Below are 23,529 nucleotides of genomic sequence, written 5' to 3'. Positions count from 1 at the left end.
AGGCTTCTCAGCACCTTGCAGAATCAAGCCCCAGGAGAGCAAGAACCAAATAGGCGGCTCTGTTCCTGTACATTATGAGCGTGTTGTGAATTTCAGTAGCTTTTATTTCTCTTTTGATTAAATTATGAAATAAAACCACCTAGCAGTAAGAGCATGGGATCCCTTAGGTGGAAGGGAAAATAGGTTGGCTTTTTGGATTTGTAGAGATTAGAGTCAATCCTACAAATGTGTCTGGGCCTAGGACTTAACAGTGCTCAGCGCCGTGCTGGATTGGGCCCCTGATAAATAATAAATAGCGATATCATTTATTCATCGAAATTTCCCTGACTGCCCACTGTCTTGCACTGTGTGCAGTCATTTCCACCAGGTGCACCTTGTGTTGTCATGCAAAGTGAATACAAAACACTACCAGCAGGGTAAGTGAGTGGAGAGTTGTGCTTTGGTAGCACTTTACATCTGTTTTGTACTTGCTTTGCACAGCTGTGAATGACGGCACAAGGCAGTGTTCGATCAGGCCTCAAATGTGCAATTTATTAAAGGATTCTAGTTTTGTGTCATTCATAGAAAACTTATTACTTAATGCAGGTCAAATACTATTTTTGTAGTATGAGGTTTTAAATAGTGTCTTGGAGATCAAACATTTCCACTTAGAACTATTCTATATAAAACTCCTTGTTAGTGTTATTTTGAAAGCAGAAATCCCACCAACAGCAATGTGATTTATTTATTAAGCATCAACAAATGTAAGAGGTCTGTCTCCTTGTCATCTGCTAGATGCTGGTGCATATTATACATTCTCTTTTTACATGCTGGATACATAATTTGGACCTTGTTGATGCATTTAGGGGCCAGCACATCTAAGGCTGAGCAATCATGAGTCAGGCCTAAACATCAGGGAAATAATATGAAGCAGAGTGTCTTTCTCCAATCATTCTACTTGATGTGCATAGAGTAGTTGGCTGACTAGCTTGAGGGAAAGTATAATACATTGTAATAATCACATTAATCATTTTTCTTGCTGTCTTGAGACAATGGTGTGATAACTGTAAACTAAAATAGTTTAAGACAAGGCCAAAATAAAAGCCACTAAGAATACCAGTGGTCCATTTTTGGAGGTAATTATGGTCAATTGGCAGCACTGTATAGAGAACACAAAGACAGTCTTTTATCTCTAATTTTTTTTTTAATCAGGAATTAATCAAAGTCAAGTAATCCTGATGAAATAATGTTGCTGTGTATATAGCACTATCCCTGAACATAGTGTTGTCTGTAGCTATCTGACTAGAAATGTATGTAGCCGAATCAACTAAATACTGTACGCAGCTGGATGCAAAATATGACAATGCTTATACAGCACTACGGTGCAGTAGGCAGAAAATCGCCATTTAAGAGGTTTGGAATTCAAATATTATAAGACTATCAAAGGAGAACATGTTGAACAAGTATTGTATTGTAAATATCAACCATTCTGAATGAACCAACACAAAATCAGCAATAAAATTGTAATACCCTTTATTAAATGTAACCATAACATTTAGGCTTATTGGAAGCATATATAATGCTCCCTTCCAGCCCTAGTTTGGCCTATCAGTGGGGTTTGAACCCTAACTCCACAGCAGTAGCAGCATGAGTTTCTGCTGCTTGAGATAAAGGAGCAATTCTTTCAGCTCTCTTACTAGACTCTTATTCTCTTAGGTGGAGCAGCAACCAAAGGGGGGCAAAGACAGGCACTCTGACAGTGTAGGTTACACACACATCATTTTCACTTTCAAGGTTTATAGTCACGATTACTAATAGCACATGACATTTGTTGACTGGGTGGTGTACAGTAGATACAGTCTGATGTTTGCACAGCATTTGAGTAGAAAATAATATCTGCTGCCATGTGAGGATGCTGCAAAACTGGGATGAGTGGCACTCATCTGAACAATTCCCCGAACAGACTCCCAAGGTTTAGGCTCGCAACTAGTTGTTGTATCATTAAAAGTTCTGATCCTGCATTCCTTCCACACCAGCTGCTCCCCCTGGTCAAGGCAATTCTAGGTGTGTCAGGAATGCAAGACTGAAGAATTTCAGATAGGACTGCAGAAAAAACAAATGATGGGCAACCAACTAGAATACTCAGCAGACAGACTACTACCTCTCCATCTATGCAGGACAGATTTATGTGAATTTCCTGGAGAATGTATAGATGGGTGTACAGCTTTAGAACAATGAAGAGGAATTATCTTCAAGAATGGATTCATTGATAGCATAGCCTTTTACCATCCCTACAAGGCTTATGTTGTTGACAACGTGTACGTGGCCTTTAATTTTTCTTTTCTTTTCTTTTTTTCCCCCTGCCGCAAATGTGAGACTGGTAAAATATGTCCTTGGTGCTAGGGAGGTGGGAAATTGAAGGCTTCTTAATGCTAAAAAGTTCAGTTGCAAGCCAGGCTTCCAAACTATGTAGCAACTACCTAAGGTCTTAAAAAATGTGATAATTTTACTGCAAAATGGATAGTTCATCTCTATAGAGCATAAAAGTGTCATTGATCTCTATGATAAATTGAATCTCAGTATCTGAAAATATAGACCTTGTTTTTTTTCATTAGAAGGATGACCTTGCTTCTCTTGTAAATCAAAAGTAACTGGGGATTTGTGGCTCTTATAAGAGCTACAGGGAAAAAAAAAAAACATTATTACTCTAGAGCTGCAGACCATTTTGGAGTTGAAGGAATCGAAGGGGTGAGCTCTTCAATTTCATTAGGTTTACACTGGGATAGATTTGATTTTCTGTCCGATACTATGTATTGCACACCTTCCAAGGTATGAGATGAAGGGAGCAGCAGTAGACAATTTGGTCTCCTACTGGGAGGGAGAGAGGAAAGAGGAGGTTCTGCTTCAAGAATTATATCCTGATACTTAAAAATAACTCCCAAAGTTGCTCTCCAGCCTGACTCCTGGTACCAGCTTTGTATTAATATCCTATAGAGCCATCATTTCTGTTTTATTGACAAATACTTCAATGATGCACAAAGCCAGACAGTCAAAATATATCTAACTGTGCTTCTTTTACACTTTGAACCAGACTGAACAATTATGTTATCATTTGACATAGAAAAATGGTTTAATTTCATAAATGAGAAACATGCATATAGTTTTGAGAATTAAATGCACGATATGGTTTTGACTGGTGGTGCATTTCACAGCTTTGGACCCTCTCCACAAGTGACCAGTGCAACTGAATTTCCTAGTGCCAGTGAGAATCTTAGCACCATATTTTGCACTACTTACATCTTGTTAACACTTACTCTCATTCTATCTAGTTTAATTAACTCTTTTCATCCATTGATCTCAAATCACTCTTCAAAAGAAAGCATCTTTATCTCCATTTTACAGGTAGAAAAACTGAGGCATGGTGAGGTTAAGTGAATCAGAGAAGAGGTAGAGGCAGGTCTTTTAACTCATTCCCAGTGCATTGCCTTATCCACTAGACCATGTTGGCTCCTTACAGTAAATAATTTTACATGGTACATAGGTATGGTCTGTATAAACACAGACAGGAAGAGAAAGCCAGACCCTGAAAATGTTTTTCTGCTGTTAGAAAGCTGATTTTGCTGCTGTGGAGATTCAAGCTTTGCTTTGGTGCTTGTAACAATCACAAGAAACTCAGTAATGCTAAGGCCTAACAACTGTTCATGCAAGTGCACTATCAGATCTGCCCATCTTTTTATATAAGGGAAGATGAGGTTGCTATTAAAGTTTTGCAGTAGCCTGAGAGTTTCATGAAGTGGGGGTATGTATTGCTTTCTGACTCAGGCAAATGGAGTGTGTTAATGACAGCACTGAGAAGATGTGAAGGTGACAAGAAATACTGGGGATTTTTCCTTTAACTTCTCATTTTCACATTTTGCAAGGAATTGGCTAGATGGTGTATGTCCTGATGAAATCGTAACTGTCCAACCAAACAAGCTTTTTGCTTGTGCTAATCTAATAGGTCACCACAAGGGCCTGATCCTACATTAATGCCATGTCACAATCCTCTCAGTGCTGCCCTTCAAATGAATCACCACTAAGTAAGACAGTAGCTTGAGACTTTCAGAATTAAATCCCAGCAGAGGTTCCAAGTCCCCAATGAGAAGGCTACAGACTGAAAGAATCAGATACAGCTGAGGCTGGTTAATCTTAGACCTGTTGTAACAATTCGGGCTTAACAGGCCTACCCCAATTGTAAAACCCTTTAAGAGGGGTTCTATTACTTTTCGTGACAGGGTGAATGCTTGATTTTTTTTTCCTCAACATAAATATTGTTCTTTTAACATGAGCTTTTTTTTTTCTTTTTCTGCCTAACCTGGGACTGCTGTGAAATCTCTCTAGCTGTTCAAACTATACCCTACATTTATAATCTCTCTAAAACACTTGGCTTTCTAGAAGCTATTGGCAGGTGTTTCACTCTCAAAAGAATTTAAAATCATCCTGTGCTTACTGCAGCTTGGGCCGTTCTTGTGTCATGCTAAAATTATTTTTGTTTTGGCATTTTGCAAAATGAGCAAAAACTCCAGTGCTTTTGTGTAAGTTTATGAAGACAGGAGTCAAGATGTGCCATGCCTTGATTTACCTAACTCCAGGTTCATCCTAGAAAGTCTGTTTTCCCTTAACTGAGGTCTTTTCAATGTGTCCAAGGGCGCACCAAAAAAGCAGGTAGAGACTAACAAGATGTCTAGGTTATTCTACTCTGCCCATCACCTGATTCTAGTGCGGAGTCTGAGTAACTGAGTCGGCACTTTGGATGAAATCCGACCCCAACTGAAGTCAATGAGAGTTTTGCCATTGACTTTAGTGGAACCAGGATTTCACCCTTGGGATCTTTGTGGAAGAAACAGGACACAGGATTGACAGATCACAGAGCATCAGCAGATGCTCAGAGCTGGAGTTGGCTGTTGTGTGCCCACTCCAAAGGCCACAATCCCATCATGCATCTTAATTGTCTCTAGCTCCAAGCCGAACAACATAAACAGGGCAGCTCATATCCATGCAGCATGCACTGTTTGCACTCTGACCCCTATGATCCCGCTTCAGAATCTGAACCGGGTTCCTCAGCACCCTTGGAAGGGAGGTTAGGTTTTGCCCCTGGTTGAAATCCTGCTCACCACTCTACAGCCCTGACAGCAGAACTGATATGGTTCTGCTGTTCAATGGGTGGGAGGGTGTAAATGAGTTATATAAGGGGTACACAACCCTTACCTGGTGCTTAGCAATGAAGTGGCTCTAAGGGCATGGCTACACTTGCAGATGTAGAGCGCTTTGAGTTAAACCAGCCTTGGTAGAGCGCAGTAGGGGGAGCGCTGCAGTCTGTCCACACTGACAGCTGCAAGCGCACTGGCGTGGCCACATTTGTGGCACTTGCAGCGGCATTGGGAGTGGTGCATTGTGGGCAGCTATCCCACAGAGCACTTCTTCCCATTCTGGTGCTGTGGCTTGTGGGAACGGGGCGGGGGGTGCAGGACATTCTGGGTCCTGTCCCAACACCCTGCGATGCATCGGTTCGCATCCCAGTAATCCCTCTGCCTCCGTCCACAATTGGTGCCATCTTTCAATGTTTTTTGTACTGCGCATTCTATCTTCCCTTTCAGTCTGCGGGAATGGAGCTCGAACTGCTGAGGAACATGCTGACGAGTCTCGTCAGCACATCACGTTTGGCAGTCAAGTTATTCCTTAAGATCCAAAGTGACAGCGAGGACTCCGACAATGATATTGACTCGAGTAATGCATACGATAGGAGATTGCTTGTGGCATTCATGCACATGCTCACCACCGTGTAACAACACTTTTGGGCTCAGGAAACAAGCACTGAGTGGTGCACATTGTCCTGCAAGTCTGGGATGATGAGCAGTGGCTGCAGAACTTTTGCATGAGAAAAGCCACTTTCATGGGACTGTGTGAAGAGCTCGTCCCCACCCTGCGGCGCAAGGACATGAGATTGAGAGCTGCCCTGATGGTGGAGAAGTGGGTGGCTATTGCAATCTGGAAGCTGGCAACTCCAGACAGCTACCGATCGGCCGCTAGCCAGTTTGGAGTGGGGAAGTCGACCGTTGGAATCGTGTTGATGCAAGTTTGCAAGGCCATTAATCGCATCCTGCTCAGAAGAACTGTGACTCCAGGTAACGTGCAGGAAATAGTGGATGGCTTTGCACAAATGGGTTTCCCTAACTGTGGAGGAGCGATAGATGGGACGCATATTCCAATTCTGGCACCAGCCCACCTAGCCTCCAAGTACGTTAATCGGAAGGGCTATTTCTCTATGGTTCTCCAGGTGCTTGTGGATCACCGTGGGCATTTCATTGACATTAACGCAGGCTGGCCCAGAACGGTGCATGATGCACGCATCTTTCGGAACACAGGCCTGTTCAGGAAGCTGCAAGCCGGGACTTTTTTCCCCAGACCAGAAGATCACCGTAGGGGAAGTCGAAATGCCCATTGTGATTCTTGGAGACCCCGCTTACCCTTTAATGCCCTGGCTCATGAAACCCTACACAGGGAGCCTTGACAGCAGCAAGGAGTGGTTCAACAGGCTGAACTGGTGCAGAATGACAGTGGAGTGTGCTTTTGGCCGTTTTGAGGGCCGCTGGCGCTCTCTGTATGGGAAGCTGGACCTGGCCGATAACAGCATCCCTGTGGTTATATCCATGTGCTGTACCCTCCATAACATTTGTGAAGGGAAGGGAGAAAGATTCACTCAGGCATGGAACTCGGAGGTTCAACACCTGGAGGCTGAATTTGAACAGCCAGAGAGCAGGGCTATTAGAGGGGCCTAGCGCGGGGCTGCAAGGATCAGGGATGCCTTGAGGGAGCAATTTGAGGCTGAAAGCCACCAGTAATGTCTGATGCCCTGCACGGGAGTGAAGTGAAGTGGTTCCAATGTGAGTAGTAATCTGTTTGCTACGTATGATACACTGACTTGCAGTGCCTATTGCTTTCCTGGGCTAAGGTATCTTTTACTTTATGCAATAATAAATGTTTTCAAAGCAAAAAAATCCATTTATTGAAATGAAAATGCATTTATTGAAAACAAACACAACTGCTTGGGAAACAGAAAGGGCCAGGGGGTGGGGAGGGGAACGGTACAATCACAGGTTTGTGTATGTCCTGTTATCGTACTCAGCCTTCCTGTCTGGAGTGCTGTGCAATGAGTGCTGCACTTCAGGATGGCTATACTGCATGGTGATGGGGGTTGAGTGCAGTGGGTAAGGGTCATAGTTTTCAGGGCTGGGTGGTGAAGCTACAGGTGTTGGAGGCTGGTGGTGATAAGAACCCGGATGTTGGGGAAAGTGGGTTGGAGGTGACATGGGGGCACAAGGGAAAGAGTTTTGGGACAAGGGCTGCAGGGGCGGGCGGGGGCGGTAGTGCTCCGCCTGCATTGCTATGAGCAACTGGATTGAGTCCACTTGGCGCTCCATGATGCTTATCAGCCGCTCCGTGCTTTGGTGCCAGCGATCCGCATTCTGCTGGCAGACCCTCCTTTCACTCTCCCACCACTCCTGCACTTTTTGATTTTCATTAAGGGAGCACTGCATGACTTCATACAGCATGTCCTCTTTGCTTCTATGTGACCTCTTCCTGATTCCTTGTAGCCTCTCGGCCGGTGATAACATGGATGGCTGACATCTCAAGGTTGCATCTGTAAAGGCAAAATGCAACACTTAACAGAGGCAGCATTGTTCACACCAGACAGAGCAATGATTCCCCCGTACTTAAGGAAGGCAAGCACAGTGTACACAATAGCATAATTTGCCCGTCCCAAAGTGAGCGCACATAACCCACAGGGTCAAGGGGGACTGATTATTTCATGGCTGTACTGTCCTCTGGGTTTCTGTGCCTTGGGGAGAGCCAACAGCTGCACTGAACACTGTCCCCACATTTTCCACAGGAGTTCATCCTGGAAGATGGCTCGCTACTGAGGGTGACCTGGGAAGCAAGGGAGGGTCTTCTAGTGCAATGCGGCTTCTGCCCTGGCCCATATGCAGCTTGCCTGTGTGCAGCAATGGTCCCCCCGCCCCTCACGGCACAGTGGCACGGACATGTTAGCCTGACTGGGACAAGGACCACAGTGGCTCTCCCACGAAACCTGTGCAAGCGCATTGCTCAAGTTCTGGATGAAACCTTTGGAGAGATCACTGAGGCCGATTACCGCGATGTGAGAGAGCACATCAATGCCCTTTTCCACATCTAGGCATACATGCAGCCCTAACCCTCCTTGTCCCAAGAGCCCACACCAAATAACTTCCTTCCCAAAATAAAAGCCGCTTACTGGGAACCTCCTCTGGTGTTTGTCCTTCCCCAAGCACTGGCCACTGTGACTGGCTACCTTCCTCCTGTCTTGAGGACAGCTCCTGGCTGCATGCATCTAGGGATGCCGGGGTGTCTTCCTCCTCCTCAGCACCCTTGCTCCCGCTTTGCTCCTCCTCCTCCTCCTGCCTTGTTGAACTGGGCTCTGAAGTGTCCATGGTGGTACTCGGAATGGAGGTGGGGTTGCCCCCAAGTATCGCGTCCAGCTCTTTGTAAAAATGGCAGGTCGCGGGGGCAGCACCGGAGCGGCTGTTTGCCTTGCGGGCTTTGCGGTAGGCACTCCGCAGCTCCTTCACTTTAACCCTGCACTGCAGAGCATCCCAGTCATGGCCCCTTTCCATCATGTACCCTGATATCTGCCCGAAGGTATCATAATTCCTACGGCTGGAACGCAGTTTCCTCCCACCAAACACTGATGAGGTCCAGCACCTCGCCATTGCTCTGTACTGGGGATCGCCTGGCGCGTGGAGGCATGGTCACCTGGAAAGATTCGCTGAGAGCACTCCATGCCTGGCTGAGCAAACAGGAAGGGGATTTTCAAAATTCCCAGAGAATTTAAAGTGCGGGTCTGACGGTTGGTCACCTGAGGGCAGGGCAGTAGAGTTCAAAGTGATGACCAGAGTGACTAGAACAGGCATTGTGGGACACTTCTGGAGGCTGATCAGAGCGCATTAACAGACCAGGGCATCCACACTAGCACTGTGGCACTCCAGCGGGGGCGCATCAAACGTTATTCCTCTCGCCGAGGTGGAGTACCAGCCACGCTGTAGCCACGGAGTCAGAGCGCTCTACGTGCCTTGCCAGTGTGGACGCGTCGTGAGTCAGAGCGCACGGGGCTGCTTTAATGCGCTGTAACTGGCAAGTGTAGCCATGCCTTAAGAGTGGAGAGAACACCTGGTCTGAGGCTAGAGGATCCACTGGTTACTGGTATGTTGGGGCCTTACAATGAGTCTATTATTGCTTCAGCTCAGGTCTTTGCAGCGTGGAGTGAGGATTCCTTCCTCCAGTGCCAATGTGCCCACAGCACAGCTCTCCGCATATAGGCTGTGTGCTGGATGGGAGAATTTGGACCCTAATGCAAAGAATTCAAAGGGGGGGGGGGAGGGAAAACTTGCTTTGTATGTTTGATGTGTCATTTATTTCTTTTCAACACATTTCAGAGGGAAAGCAACTAAAAAAATCAGCCTTTGCCAGGAATCTTCACAAAAGCCTCAGGGCAAAAATGCCTCATCATTTTTCATGGCTTGGCTATAGGAAGTGTGTTAAAAGAGCTATTAATGGCAGACTGAAGTGCCGTGTAAAATGTATTCCAATCAGGAACTCTAATTACAAAGAAGAGCACCTCACTGTTCATTGAGAGTGATATCACGTATCACAATAACAAGAATAAGAGCCGAACAGGATGCTCCATCCTTGACAGTCTGATGTAATCGGGGAAACAGGAAGTGTCACTCATCATTTGAATGCAGGAGAAAGTCCAGGAGACTTTCAGGTTTGGTTTTTCAGGTGTCCCTCTGTCTCTCTCTTAGCTAGGTTTTCCTATAGGTTAATGTTAACAGGACTTTTGATATTTTTTTTCAAAGGTGATGAGCTTCAAGTTTTTAGTTAGAAGGTAAATCAGTTCCCTTTCCCACTTTTCTCAGAGTTGCAAAATGCTAAATAATCTGCTCTTGCTCCATATTATCCTTTTTCCTCTGAATTATCTGGCTCTCCCAGAAGCCCAGAGCTCCATGAAGGCCAGCCCCTGTGCTCAAAGGAACCCTATTGACTATGCTGCAGATCCTGATGCAAGATCAGGCCCAAAGGTGGAGGTAAAAGATTTTAATAGGCCTGTTTAGAAGAAGCAGTGTTAATGAATGGTAAGAGCAGTGGGCAGGGAAAGGACCTCTTGAATTCCTCTCTGCCCTGGATCTACTAATGACTCACAGGGTGGCTTTGGGAAAGACACTTAATATCAGTCCTTCTCTATACAGTTTGAAATTGAGATACAATTAGCCCTTCCCTTTTGTGAGGCTTAATTTTGTTAACATTGATAAAGCACTTTAAGAAAATAATTATTAGCATTCCTATAGCACTTTGCATTTATAATGATTGCTGTTTAAAATCTGCTTTGATGAAAGATCTTCATTATCTAGTGGCTGCAGGAAGAATTAATTTAACTTGAAGAAAGAACAGGAGTACTTGTGGCACCTTAGAGACTAACAAATTTATTAGATCATAAGCTTTCGTGGGCTACAGCCCACTGCTTATGCTCTAATAAATTTGTTAGTCTCTAAGGTGCCACAAGTACTCCTGTTCTTTTTGCGGATACAGACTAACACGGCTGCTACTCTGAAACCTAGTTTAACTTGGTTTGGTTTTGACCCTGATGATTTTTATAGGAGATTTTTGTTAAAGGCTATTTATTTCTTTTGGGTTATTTAAGAACTAGAATTTAAACCATTACTTTGAAAAATGTAACAAACTAACTCTGTTTATTTTCTGACTAGGAAAAATACCTCACCAGATCTCTGAATATTTATCTCTGTAACAACTCAGCTAGTCACTGTAATTTTGGCTGACAGTTATGGCAGCTTCATAATAACACACTTTTATTATGTTTTCTACAATTGGGATCACACATTTGAGTAGCTGTCTTTGAAATACTCCTCATGTGAAGTAACCATTGCACCTGTTTCAGTTTATTGTTTTAAGCCCTTAAAGAACATTGGCACAGATTTCAGAAGCCAAATGAATCGCTTTTCTCCAGGGCACAGTAAAATAACTTTATTAGGGATTATAAGTGGTGTCAGTTTGTTTCCTTTCTCGTTTTTTATTAAGCCAGGTTAGTTATTCATCTTTAAATCCCTATAGTTACTGAAACATCCCTCCTTAGAATAGAACCCACAATCCTATATTGTACTTAGCAAAATATAACACAAGACCATTATAAAACATAGAAACTGATGCCGCTGGATAAATTAGGATGTATATTAGTTTAGTATAGCCCCGGGTATTCTGGTATGTCAGGGCTCCTTTGCATCAGTCCAGTTTTGCATTTCTGCTCTAAAGCCGGCTTAGCCAGCCATTGGATGATTCTCCCTGCACCAGATTTACAGTGGTGTAGCTGAGAGCAGAATCTGGCTCCTAGAGAAGAGTGCTGGCTCTATATTTCAGAAGAGCTGCTGGCCTGGGCATAGCGAAAGGTGGACCGCATACCTTAGCTCTTCATGCATTTCCATCTCCCTCTCCTGATGTTATGAAAACAAAAGAGATTTGTCCAGCCCTGGAGCTACCCTAGTTCATGGGGGCTCAGTAACATCTGCCTTCTCAGGAAATCATCTTGTTTCTAACCAATATTCGTAGACGTATAAAGTTGCCCGGGTAGGCCATAGATATTTTCAGTTGGCTAAAGCAGCTTATGTCAGCTCAAGATCTTCTTGTTTCAGACCATATCCTAGAACAATTTATGCCTGTACCTGAATATAAACTGGACACTCGCACAAAGGGCCTACTTAAAGAATACCACCATTGAATACTATTCAAAAGGGAAAACTTATGGGACTTGCCAACATAGAGGACAAGCAAAAAATGGCCTAGGATAGTCGAGGATGCTAATTCCTTGTTTGTGCCCTTATTTGATGGTGTGGGATGGATTCAGAAACAAATATAGAAGACAAGTTGCTCTGAGGCTACACAGGTGTGTGCTTGCTTTTGGAAACTGAAGTGATTTGGGGGATCATGGGGTTAGCACAGAATCCCACTCTTGTATTCCAAGTTATTCCAAATACAGGAACTATGCAGCGCAGATATGAAACTACTTAGGGGATAATGAGTAGCAGGTGTTTAACTTCTCACAGTGTAGTAATCTCTACAAAAGTGGAGGTAGCTTTAAGTGGATAAAGATGAACATATATACTGCTAGTCATTTCCAAAATAGCTTTAGTATTTTCTCATTCTTTAGGTGCTATGTTTTTAAGAAATACTATAGAACATGTTGAAATTCCTACAGTGAATGAAATTGTAATTTTTTTTTTTTTTGCTTGGGAACTAAATGTAACAAGAATTTAATAATTCATAAATTGAGCTTCAGCGTCTGTTTAATAATAGATAGACTGTCATGCCAAGTTCAGTTGGAAACTTACAGAGCATACATTTTTATGTTTTCCTTCAACATTTCAGAGAATTACAGTATCGCAACCATTATTTTGTATTTATGCTCATTTCAATATTTTATTCCTTTCAGGTTGTTTTAGGAAATAAAAGTCGCAGCTTTGGGAAAAAAATGAAAGAAACTACCTTCAGTTTCTGAAGGAAAAGAGAAAACAGATCAGAGGAGTTTTATTTATGTATATATTCATAAATGATTCACTGGACTTTTGGCTGGGAGATAGGATAGTTTCATAATAACTTTGTTTATGATGTTCCTAGTAGCGAGCTCAAACGTTTGAATAACTCTGTAGGAAAGACTTGTGAAGTTGGCTAACAATTATACCTACGACGCCTCGGCTGGGTTTTGTCCTCTTGACAATAATCAGATTGGATTTTTTTTAAAGTTGTTTCTAGCTGATGGGGAAATGACAGAAGGAACACACCAGTTTGACATTTCACTGATAGAGAGGAAGGGCTGCCAGACTCTTGGTTAAAGTCTAAGAGAACTAATGGGGGTTCTAGTCCCCCCCACCTCTGCTACAGACTTTCTGGGTGCTACAGGACAGTTCCCTTTGAGCCAAGTTCTGCTCCATTTCACCACGTGTGTGAAGGAGCAGAGACTCAGTGGGACTGGGGAAGAGAAAAGGTGGAGAAGATTTTAATATCTTGTGGAGATGGCATGTGATGGTAAGCGCGCCCCCCCTCCCCCGGGCTGCGCCTTACAGAGACCAAATCTACGCATGCTTTCTGTGTGCAAAAGTACTGGCAAAGTGGTCAGGATGGGCCGGTCATTTATTTTATTATTAATACTGCAGAAGTGCCATTACAGGCCCCTGCCTCAGGTCACAATTTACTGTTGAAACACAAAGCAATTCCCCTGACCCAAAGCAGTTCACAGAGGCCTTTCTCCTGCCTGGAAAGAGGATACACCCTTCCCTTCAATCCCTTGTTGGGCCATGCGACAGGCAGGCAGCCCTTAACCCTTTCCTGGTTGTCTTACCAGTTGTGCTAGGCACTGGTCAAACACCTATGAAGAGACAGTTCCCCCCCCCACCCCCCCAAGACTATCAATAGACACAACAGCCAGAAGTTGGAAGGGAAAACAGGGACACAGAGGTGAAGTGACTTGCACAGGTTCACATAGCAGGTTAGTGGCACAGTTGGGAACAGAACTTTGGGCTTCTAAGGGTGTATATATATACAGTGCAACAGGCAGTGTAATTACCGGTTTGGGTAGATGTACATACACACATACATGTGCTTAAAACAGCAGCATGGTTAGCGTCACAGTCTAGCTGCCAGGGTACAAGACTGAGAACCTAGCTATGGATGAGGGGGGCCTAGCCCACTCTCCTTGCCACTGCTTCCCCACTTCTGTTTTAAGAGCACTAGTTCAATCAAAGCTCATACATGTTCCTCTACCCAAAATGGAAACTACACCTGCAGCTGAAGTGTAAATGCATCCCAAGTCCCAGTCTGGTGCCCTATCTACTGGTGCACCCTGCTGATTTTTTGGCTTCCATATATTTGAGATTGGGTTCAGTGAGCCTTCTAGGTGATGTTGTACTTTACATAAAACCTCTTAGATGCCTTGATGAGAGACCACTGAAGTAACTGTATTGCAGTAACTACTGGTTTTGCGGGAAAAAGGCCCTTTGCAGAATTTTTCGGTGGCTTCTTGAAATAGTGGAATGGAATCTCAGTGAAATAGGTACACATACAGGTAATTATTTCTTTAGGTGGAGAAAAGCATCAACAAAAGAGTTCCTATGATTTTATTTAAGCTCTTGCACTAGCTGAAAGTTTGATCCAAAGCCCATTGATAGATGGCTTCTGAATGGAAAGGCTTCTATTGACTTCAGTGGGCTTTAAATCAGGCCTGAAAGAGCAGCTCCTTCTGTCTGTTATTTTGTAGACTGAGTGCCTTGAAAGAGAAATTCCTTTCTCCTTCTGCTCCTTTTCTGATCTTCTGTGTTCATCTGCCTTTCCACCCGCCCTCTTTTGTGCAATGGGAGTTAGCACTAGAGTCAGCGAGAGCAAATGCAGGTTTTTTTCCTTTTAAATTGCCAGTAGTATATTTGTTTTTAGTGTCATCCCAATGTGAATACTGCTCAGTTAACGGTTTCAAGGTTTATGACCTGAACTCAGTGGGTCTAGGTTTTCACTTCCTTAGACCAGTTTTATATCTGGAGTTATACCAGCACAACAAAGTGGAGAATCAGGCTCTATGTATTTAAAACAAACAAAAGGCTGCAGTATTTATACATCCAATTGCCACAGTATGCAAAATGTTAGAAGACCTCTGAATAGTGGCAAGTCAAGTTTCCTTTTCTCTGCTGTGTGTGGTGGTGGTGGGGGGGGAGTTCATCCATTAGTGCTGAAGGAGCAAAGGAATTATAAACACCATAAATATTCATAACAGATTTCTGTAGGACTTATAAAAGCTGATAGGTATGAAGAGTAGATAAGAATTTCACCGTTGCTATAGCTTCGACTTAAGCTATTTAAAAATCATGAATTCATGTGTCCCGCTGATCAAAGATGCACAATCAGAATGTTTAGGATATCAGATTCTTTGTGGCTAGCTATTCCAAGCATGGAGAGATACATTAGTATTTACAGTGTATTAGCTGACAAAAATCAATAGAAACTTCACCATGATAAATGCTTCCACGTACAAAATAAGTATCAATCTACATTCCATTTTGGGTTATTCAGCACAATTGAAAACATTTCATTTTTGGTAGAAAGATTAACCTGGCTGGGTATTTGCAACAACTCATTAAGGATATTAGTATTAATTCGTATAACAATTAATGTTCTACATTTAGGCCTTATGCAATAATTCATTCTCAAAATCTTCAATGAGAGCGAACTAGCTTAAAATGAAAATCCGATGAGCTGTATTTAATGTTTTCCCTTCTGGAGCCTGAAAACATTTCTTTGTGAGGCTCTAAATGAAAATGCAAGCAAAATGTATGGATGTATAAGGACTGGAATGTAAAATAACATTGCAGATATTATCATGCGATTATATACATTATAAGTACTTACCTGGACTACTGAGATTATTATTAATTTATTTATTATTTGGTTTGAGGTAGCACCTAGGAGCTCCAGGCACAGACCAGGGCCACATTGTGCGAGGTGCTGTACAACACACAATAAAAAGCAGATCCTTGCCCCATAGAGTTTACAATCCAAGTAGCTTGAACCTCAGTTGGTGTAAACTGGCATAATTCCTGTGTCGTCAGTCCCGATATTAGCTGCAAAGCTGTCCCACACTTCTGGTCACCCGATTTTTAAAAATAGCAAAAATATTTTTTCTTTTTCACTTAATATTGCAGCAAGCACCGTTGTGCAGAAAGTGTGTGTGTGTGTGTGTGTTTTTCTTTCTCATTGAAAATATTGCCAGCATCTTTATGCAGAGGAGAAAGCTCTAGTCTCCAGTGCTGATGGAAGAAAATAATTTGAAAGTAATAGCACGATGGTAAGAACATTCTGATTAAAAATGCAAGAATATTCAATTATTCCATCTAATAGACCATACGTACATGAAAAGCCTATCTTCATTCTTCTCATCTTGGGCCCTCATTCTTGACAGAATGATTGATTGATTGGCAAGATTCCTATTTCTGCAACTTTCATCTGTCTTCAGTAGTTTCATAAATGTTGAATTAAGCACTTTTTAGTGTAACTTATCACAGTCTGAAATGTTCATGGAAAGTATCTGACAGAATGGATTCCCCTAGTTTTTGAACTTCAGCAGCAGTATCGCATAATACATTTGTCTGATTAGAAGCACATGTTTTGTCTCATGAGTTTCTCACCATGAAAAAGAATGCCACCCCCTCCCAAAAAAATCAGACTTACAATTACTTCCATATCCTATTTTGCTGCTATGACTTTTCTAGTGGAAAATTCATACATACACTCTGGGAAGCCCCCAAATGTTTTAATTGATGATGCTGAATGATATGATATAGTGGATTGCTCTATATTGTGAATACCAGAACAACTAGATGTAGCACTGTGACAGTAAGATGGAAATAGATAAAGGGTTAAATCCCGCTTGCCTAGATCATATGAGTAGTCTCATTGGCTTCAATGGGAATACTCATGTGAGTAACATAAGCATGATTTGACTTAGAATGAGCACAATATTCTAATTGAAAGTGATGTTGTTTGACAGAATTTAGAGGCAGTATATATTTGTTTTTTGGCACATAGACTCCAGCCAATTCATATATATCATTTGAGCTATAGATACAGCTTCAGATCATTTAGTGGCCCACATATTTTTTTAGATGCCCAACACCATTGTTTTTAACAGGCCTTTTCACACACCAACATTTGAACTATTTGTTGCTGTGATTGGACTTCTCTATTCTCTATTTCAGAGAAAGCTGTGATTAATCCCTTTTTTTGGTGCAAATTATCTTACCATTGATGTAAGTGATCATCTTCCCCTCTGCTGTCAGCTGCACAGATTTCAAACTCATGGAGTAAGGGGCTACCCAGCATAAGGATGGCAAAATCTGGGCCAATAGCATTTTCAGTTTTATTTGATAGCTGCCACTGTGTCTGTTTCACAGTTCCAACTAAACCAAACTTCAGTTCTAATTCAGCAGAATCTCTCAGAATGATTATTCTTGGAGCTCATCAAAAAACAGTAAGGCATTTTGTGAAAATTTTCACAAAGTTCATCCCAGTTTTTTCCAACAAAATTTGAAATCTCTCCGCACAGCTGGTTGAAAAAAGTGGGATGAAACTTTCATTGAAATATCAACAACAGGCTTAATTGAAATGATAAAATTTTGAATATTTTCAACCAACTTGATTTACATTAAAGAGGGAAAAAGCTGATTCTTGGGTATTCTTTATAATTATACTCACTCACCTTAAATTAGCTTTGACTTTTCTATATTGCATTCCACATTTATGCTTGTCTTTATTTTAATATGTTAATACTTACAGTGATGTGATGTGTTTGTACAGCACCTACCGCAATGAGGTCCTAGTCCGTGACTAAGTCTCCTAGGCGATATGGTAATGTAAATAGTGATGATCAGACAAGGAAAGTTGTTTCTGGACAAGAGTACAGAGTGCTGTTCACACTGGGTAAAAGGAGGGAGTTTTAAGAATGGCCAGTAGCAGTCAGAGACCTTTGTGATCTAGAATTGCCCATAGGGTCCACTCATCAAATTGCTTCATCCCCTTTACGCTCATACGCACAGCTTGCTAGTAATTGTTATGATACAAACAGCTAGTTAAACTTGAGGCTATTTTTGCAGCCTATGGAAAAAAGAACATATCCACACCTTACTGAACATGGTACTGCTGATCTTAATAGTGGTCTCAGACTGCCTCTGGCCTGTTTTTTATTTATTTTTTCCCGCCAATATGTCAAGATAGTGGCTGGGTTGTGATGTCCTCTGTCTTTGACAGACCATCACCTCATTAGGGCTGTGCTCAGAGACCTTCCAGGACCCAGGAAACAAGAAAGACCAGTGATCCTGATTTGACCACAAAGACTCATGGACTCCAGTTTCCCTCTATAGGACCCCATCCCATGAGGTGTTGAGGATCTGCTGAATCATTACCATTCTACCCTGGCCTTGGCCACTGACATGTTGCCCCCAAATGACCCCTTCCTCCCCATTGCCCACACAGATCTCCTTGGTTTTCTGACATACTGTGATGGATGAGGAAAGAGGGGCAGAAACTCAAGCACTGATGGTGGAAAACAAAGGCTGATTCAGACAGGATGAAACATAACAAATTCCTCAGAGCCTATGCTGAGGTGGCATTACAGGCCAAGGGAACCTTCCTATCAGCCTCTGTTGAAGCTGCCAAATTGCTCCTCAAGGAGTTATCCAAGGTGGTAAACTGCTCCATTAAGCCTGAATGTCTACAGTCTTCACCAGAGCCACACCAAGTGCTGCAGAGAGCTATCATCCTACTTTGCTGAAAACAACATGCATATTTGGGAAGCCTTCTCAAACAGCAAGGGCCCTGTCTTTCTGCACCACCAACTAACAATCCACCTGCACGCCCAGAATTGAGTACTTTCACTCATCAAGAAGTGAATCTGACCCTGGTCCTTCCTAGCTTGTGAAAGAGAATCAAGAACAACTGGTGCCACTTCTGGTGAAATAGCCAAGCATCATTTCAGAGAAGAAATCTTCCCTTCCTCCTCTGAACATGCAATAGTCTGACCAACAGTGAAGAAACCCACCCTGGATACTTCAGTCCTAGTCAGCTACCACCCAGTGTTAAACCTCCCATTCCTGAGCAAGCACATAGACAAGCTAGCAAAAGACCAACTACAAGCTCATCTAACTGACGCCAGCACTCTAGACCTAGCACAATCTGGATTCAGGGCTGGACACAGAACTGAGACTACTTCGGTGGCACTGATGGATGCTCGTATCCTGCCAATAGGTACAAAACAGACATCCATCCTCATCCTTCTGGACCTCTCTGCAGCATTCAGCATTTCTTTATCATGTCTCACCTTAGAAGTGGCAGGGGTCCAGGGTAATGTATTAAAATGGGTTGAGTTCTTCCTGAAGGGACACACCCAATGAATAGTGATGGGACACCTCCACCACTAAACCCATTGAAGTCAATGGAGATATGATGACGACACCAGCACGATCTGCCCCCTTGGTTTTGTGACTTTGTTCCAAAGAGCATTGTTTCAGTGACTCCTGTTGGAACTTGTTTGAGTTAAAGTTTCCGTTTTCCCCTTAGTGATGTGACTCTGACAATCATGTGTACAAATGCTATACTTTGTTAGAATGCTCATCTGTTCTGGAGCCTTCAAGGAAGCCTTGGATCACACCTGCTGGCAACTCTTGTGTAGTGCTGTTTCATTAAACGTCTTCCAAATTGGATTTAGGTTTTTCCCAGGAAAAAAATAAAATATAAATGACTGATGTATAGGTGCACACAGAGCTAGCAAATGTATCAATGTCATTGCTTCCCCAAATAACTAAATTAAATGGCTGGAAAAGGGCAATAAAGGTGGCTGTCACATATGAATGCCTGGAAGTTAGCACAACATCTGCTTTGCCTGCTGTTTCAGAACTCACCGGAGCGTATTATAATCATGGGAATTGAATCTCGACTACTTTGTTTTTATTGGTGGAGACCATGCACGAGAGAGTACGGATTCTCCTGAGAATGATCGTTCATGATTTGTGGCAGCAGGGTGACAATTCTATCCTGTATAGAGCTTAGGCTGCAATAAACTTGTAAAAAGAGCCCATGCCTGTCTCTTTCCACATCCAGAGTCAGTCTGATTTTCATCCCTTCTTAATTTGCCTGCACTACGCCTCTACTCTTCTCTTCGCTGCTTGCCTTTATGAGCACATAGCATTCACTGCCTGATTAGTATTTTTGAGGCGTGGAGTGAGTTAACTGTAGCTATAATCATTGAAAACGGTTTGTGTTCTGTTGCAGTAATTTGGTATTTTCACAAAGGAACCATTAAAGGCTGAAGTAACAAACTCCTAGTTAAAAACAGCATGATGCATGGGCTTCCAAAAGGTACCAAGGGAAACTAGCTATGGGTAGTAGAACTTCCAGTTTAGAGGCATTTATATGTCTTCCTTCAGGAGTGTGACAAGAGGGTAAAACTTTTAAACTATCAGACATTTTTAAGAAAATACCCATCTCGGACCTTAGCTGTACCGCACACTGGTACTCCAGAACTTCTCGGATAGTCGTTCCTTTCCTTTTCTCCCCAGCTCTGGATGGACTTTAGCCACGTGTCCTCATTGGTGAAAGCACAAAAAAGATGCTGGCTACTTGAGAGGAAGGTTGGTACAGTGGTTAGGGCACTAGCCTGCGATGCAGAAAACTTGGAGTCAATTACCTGCTGAGCCACTGTCTTCCTGTGTGATATTTTTTTGAGGCAAGTCACTTAGCCTTTCTGTTCCCCATCTGTAAAATGGTGATAACTGCACTTCCCTACCTCCCGGGTGTGTTATGAGGATAAGATTGCGAGTGCTCAGATCCTTTGATAAGTATCCAAGATAGAAGCATTAATTGAGTATTGGCTGAACAAGCCCACAAAAGATTCACTTTTGTTAATGTATTTAATTTCCATCAATTTTATAAAACTCTCTTCTTAAGCATTGTGCTAGACCATTTAAGACTGTAGTTCTAGGAAGATCTTGCTACCTACTGTCCTAGTGCCACTTGGCTACCAGCCAGCTGATCTACTGTACAAGAGCGGCTGCTCACTCCTTACCACTTATTTTGCTGTAGTCCTTTTGGGACTTGTGTGTCCCATAATCATGATTCAACCATTTCAGCATTTCAAGGGTTCAGTTCTTGGAGTGTTAAACTCAAGATGGGAGTTGAGGATGCTCAGTTCCTTACAGGATCAGGCCATAATTCTGGAAATTGTTACTTAGGAAATTATATTTCAGCCTGGATGCTGGACTTTCCCATTGTAAGACATATTTATTCAGTTTAGCATTGGTTTAAATTTGACTGAGAATCTGATGAGGCCTATACTGGGTTTACAGTGCTAATTTCTGTGCTAATCTCTGTGGGCCAAATCCTGCTCGCTTCACTCATGTGAGTAGTTCCGTTACCTTGCTATGTAAGAAGGGAAATCAGGGCTGAGCCTTAAGAGAAGTATTGTTTCATGTGCATGTTTTTAATATTTTATATCACAGCATAGGGGCACCAGTGCAATAGGTGCTGTAGGTTGAATGAATAAACAAAGTACATAGCTTATATGATCCCTTTTCACTCAAGGAAGATGACCTATGCTGCTATTGCTGACTGTTATCTCTGGTGATGGAGGTAGGTGGAGAGCTTGTTGACTATTCAGACTTTGGCCTTTGACATTGTGATGGGGTTTGACTCACCACCGCGGCGCCTCTCGGCAATTAGCTCTGCACCCTCTTCTGGTTGTGTCTCTGCTCCAGGACCCACGTCACTCCAAGGACTGCAGCATCCTTTTCAGGACACAGCCCTCTGGTTGTGCCGCACTCTGTGCTCCCCACTTCCGGGGGACCTGCAGTCCACTGTCCAGCCACTTCCTTCAATGTCAGCCGCAGCCAATTGTCTGGCTACTTCCTCAGTGGTGAGGAAGGGGGTTGGGGGGGGGGGGACCAGGGCCCACCCACTACTCCGGGTCCTGGCCCAGAGACCCTGTAGATGGCCGCAACTTGCTGCGTTCCTTCTGACTCTTCTGTATCTCCATGGGCCACTTCCCTGCACCCTCTTTGCCCTTGCCTCAGCATGCTGGGCTTAGCGGCCAGCCAGGAGCCCTCTCTCACTTCCCTGTTCCTGCCCAACACTGCTCTGTCCAGGGTGCTAGCTTCATACTGGTTGAAAGGCAGACAGTCCTCTCTACTTGAGTTCAAGGGTCACTGAACCTGCTCTGCAGCCCTTCTTATATGGGCCAGCAGGCCCTTATCGGCTGCTCCTTGCAGCCCCTATCTGGCTGCCTCCTGCGTAGCCTCCCAAAGGCTGCATTTAATTCCTTTTCTGCCAGTGAGGGGCAGCCACCCCATGACAGACCCATTGCAGTTTTCACTACTTCCCTACTATCCTGAATCAGATCAGTGCTTCCTCTCCTTGATGAGCATTGTGGGAAGAAACTTGTTGAAATAATTCTGTGCCTTCTCCAGGCACATGATGCAATTTAGATACCCGAATATTTATATCTATGGGATTGGTAACAAGTATGACAATGTCAGATAAAATCCACAGCATTATTGAGAACATTAATTTATGCCAATGGGCCAGAGTCAGTCCTGGAGCAAGTACTGCCGATTTCAGTAAAACTGTGTGTGCTTTCACCAGGGCTTTTGCTGATATGCAGCAATAATGCCTTTTTAGGAAAACTAAATTGTAATCAGCTTATCAGCATCCTGATTTCTTGTTTTCTGAGAATCACTGCTGGCAACGGCATACAGTATCTCTCACAGCAAGCATTTTTGCATTATTTATAACTGACTCAATTTGCAATACTAGAACACTAGCATTTTCTAGTCTAAAATTAGGCTGAAGCAGCAGTCTCTCCTGAATGTTTGCATTAGAAGCCTTTTCCAATCATTGGTCTCTAAGCATTGTATCTGGTTTGCTACCAGATTCTCAGAGGCTTACCAGAGCATGGGGTAACTTGCAGCAGCAGAGCAGAGAGAGAGAGAGTTTTTCTCTCATGCTGTTAGAATCTATAGAATTCAGAACTGGTTAAAGGGGAGACTACAATGGGTCATACAGAAAGGTGAACTGTCAGGCTGGAGAGAGGTTACTAGTGGAGTTCCTCAGGAATCGGTTTTGGGACCAATCTTATTTAATCTTTTTATTACTGACCTTGGCACAAAAAGTGGGAGTGTGCTAATAAAGTTTGCCAGATGACACAAAGCTAGGAGGTATTGCCAATACAGAGAAGGACCGGGATATCATACAGGAAGATTTGGATGACCTTGTAAACTGGAGTAATAGTAATAGGATGAAATTTAATAGTGAAAAGTGCAAGGTCATGCATTTAGGGATTAATAACAAGAATTTTTGTTATAAGCTGAGGAGTCATCAGTTAGAAGTAACAGAGGAGGAGAAGGATCTCGGTGTATTGGTTGATCACAGGATGACTATGAGCCGCTAATGTGATATGGCCGTGAAAAAAGCTAATGCAGTCTTGGGATGTCTCACGCGAGGTATTTCCAGTAGAGATAAGGAGGTGTTAGTACCGTTATACAAGGCACTGGTGAGACCTCATCTGGAATACTGTGTGCAGTTCTGGTCTCCCATGTTTAAGAAGGATGAATTCAAACTGGAACAGGTACAGAGAAGGGTTACTAGAATGATCCGAGGAATGGAAAACCTGTCTTATGAAAGGAGATGCAAAGAGCTTGGCTTGTTTAGCCTAACCAAAAGAAGGCTGATGGGAGATATGATCGCTCTCTATAAATATATCAGAGGGATAAATACCAGGGAGGGAGAGGAATTATTTAAGCTCAGTACCAATGTGGACACAAGAACAAATGGATATAAACTGGCCATCAGGAAGTTTAGACTTGAAATTAGATGAAGGTTTCT

This window comes from Emys orbicularis, chromosome 7 (genome assembly GCF_028017835.1).
Source record: "Emys orbicularis isolate rEmyOrb1 chromosome 7, rEmyOrb1.hap1, whole genome shotgun sequence".
In the NCBI taxonomy this organism is placed as follows: Eukaryota; Metazoa; Chordata; order Testudines; family Emydidae; genus Emys; species Emys orbicularis.
Note: the sequence above shows the minus strand (reverse complement) of the source record.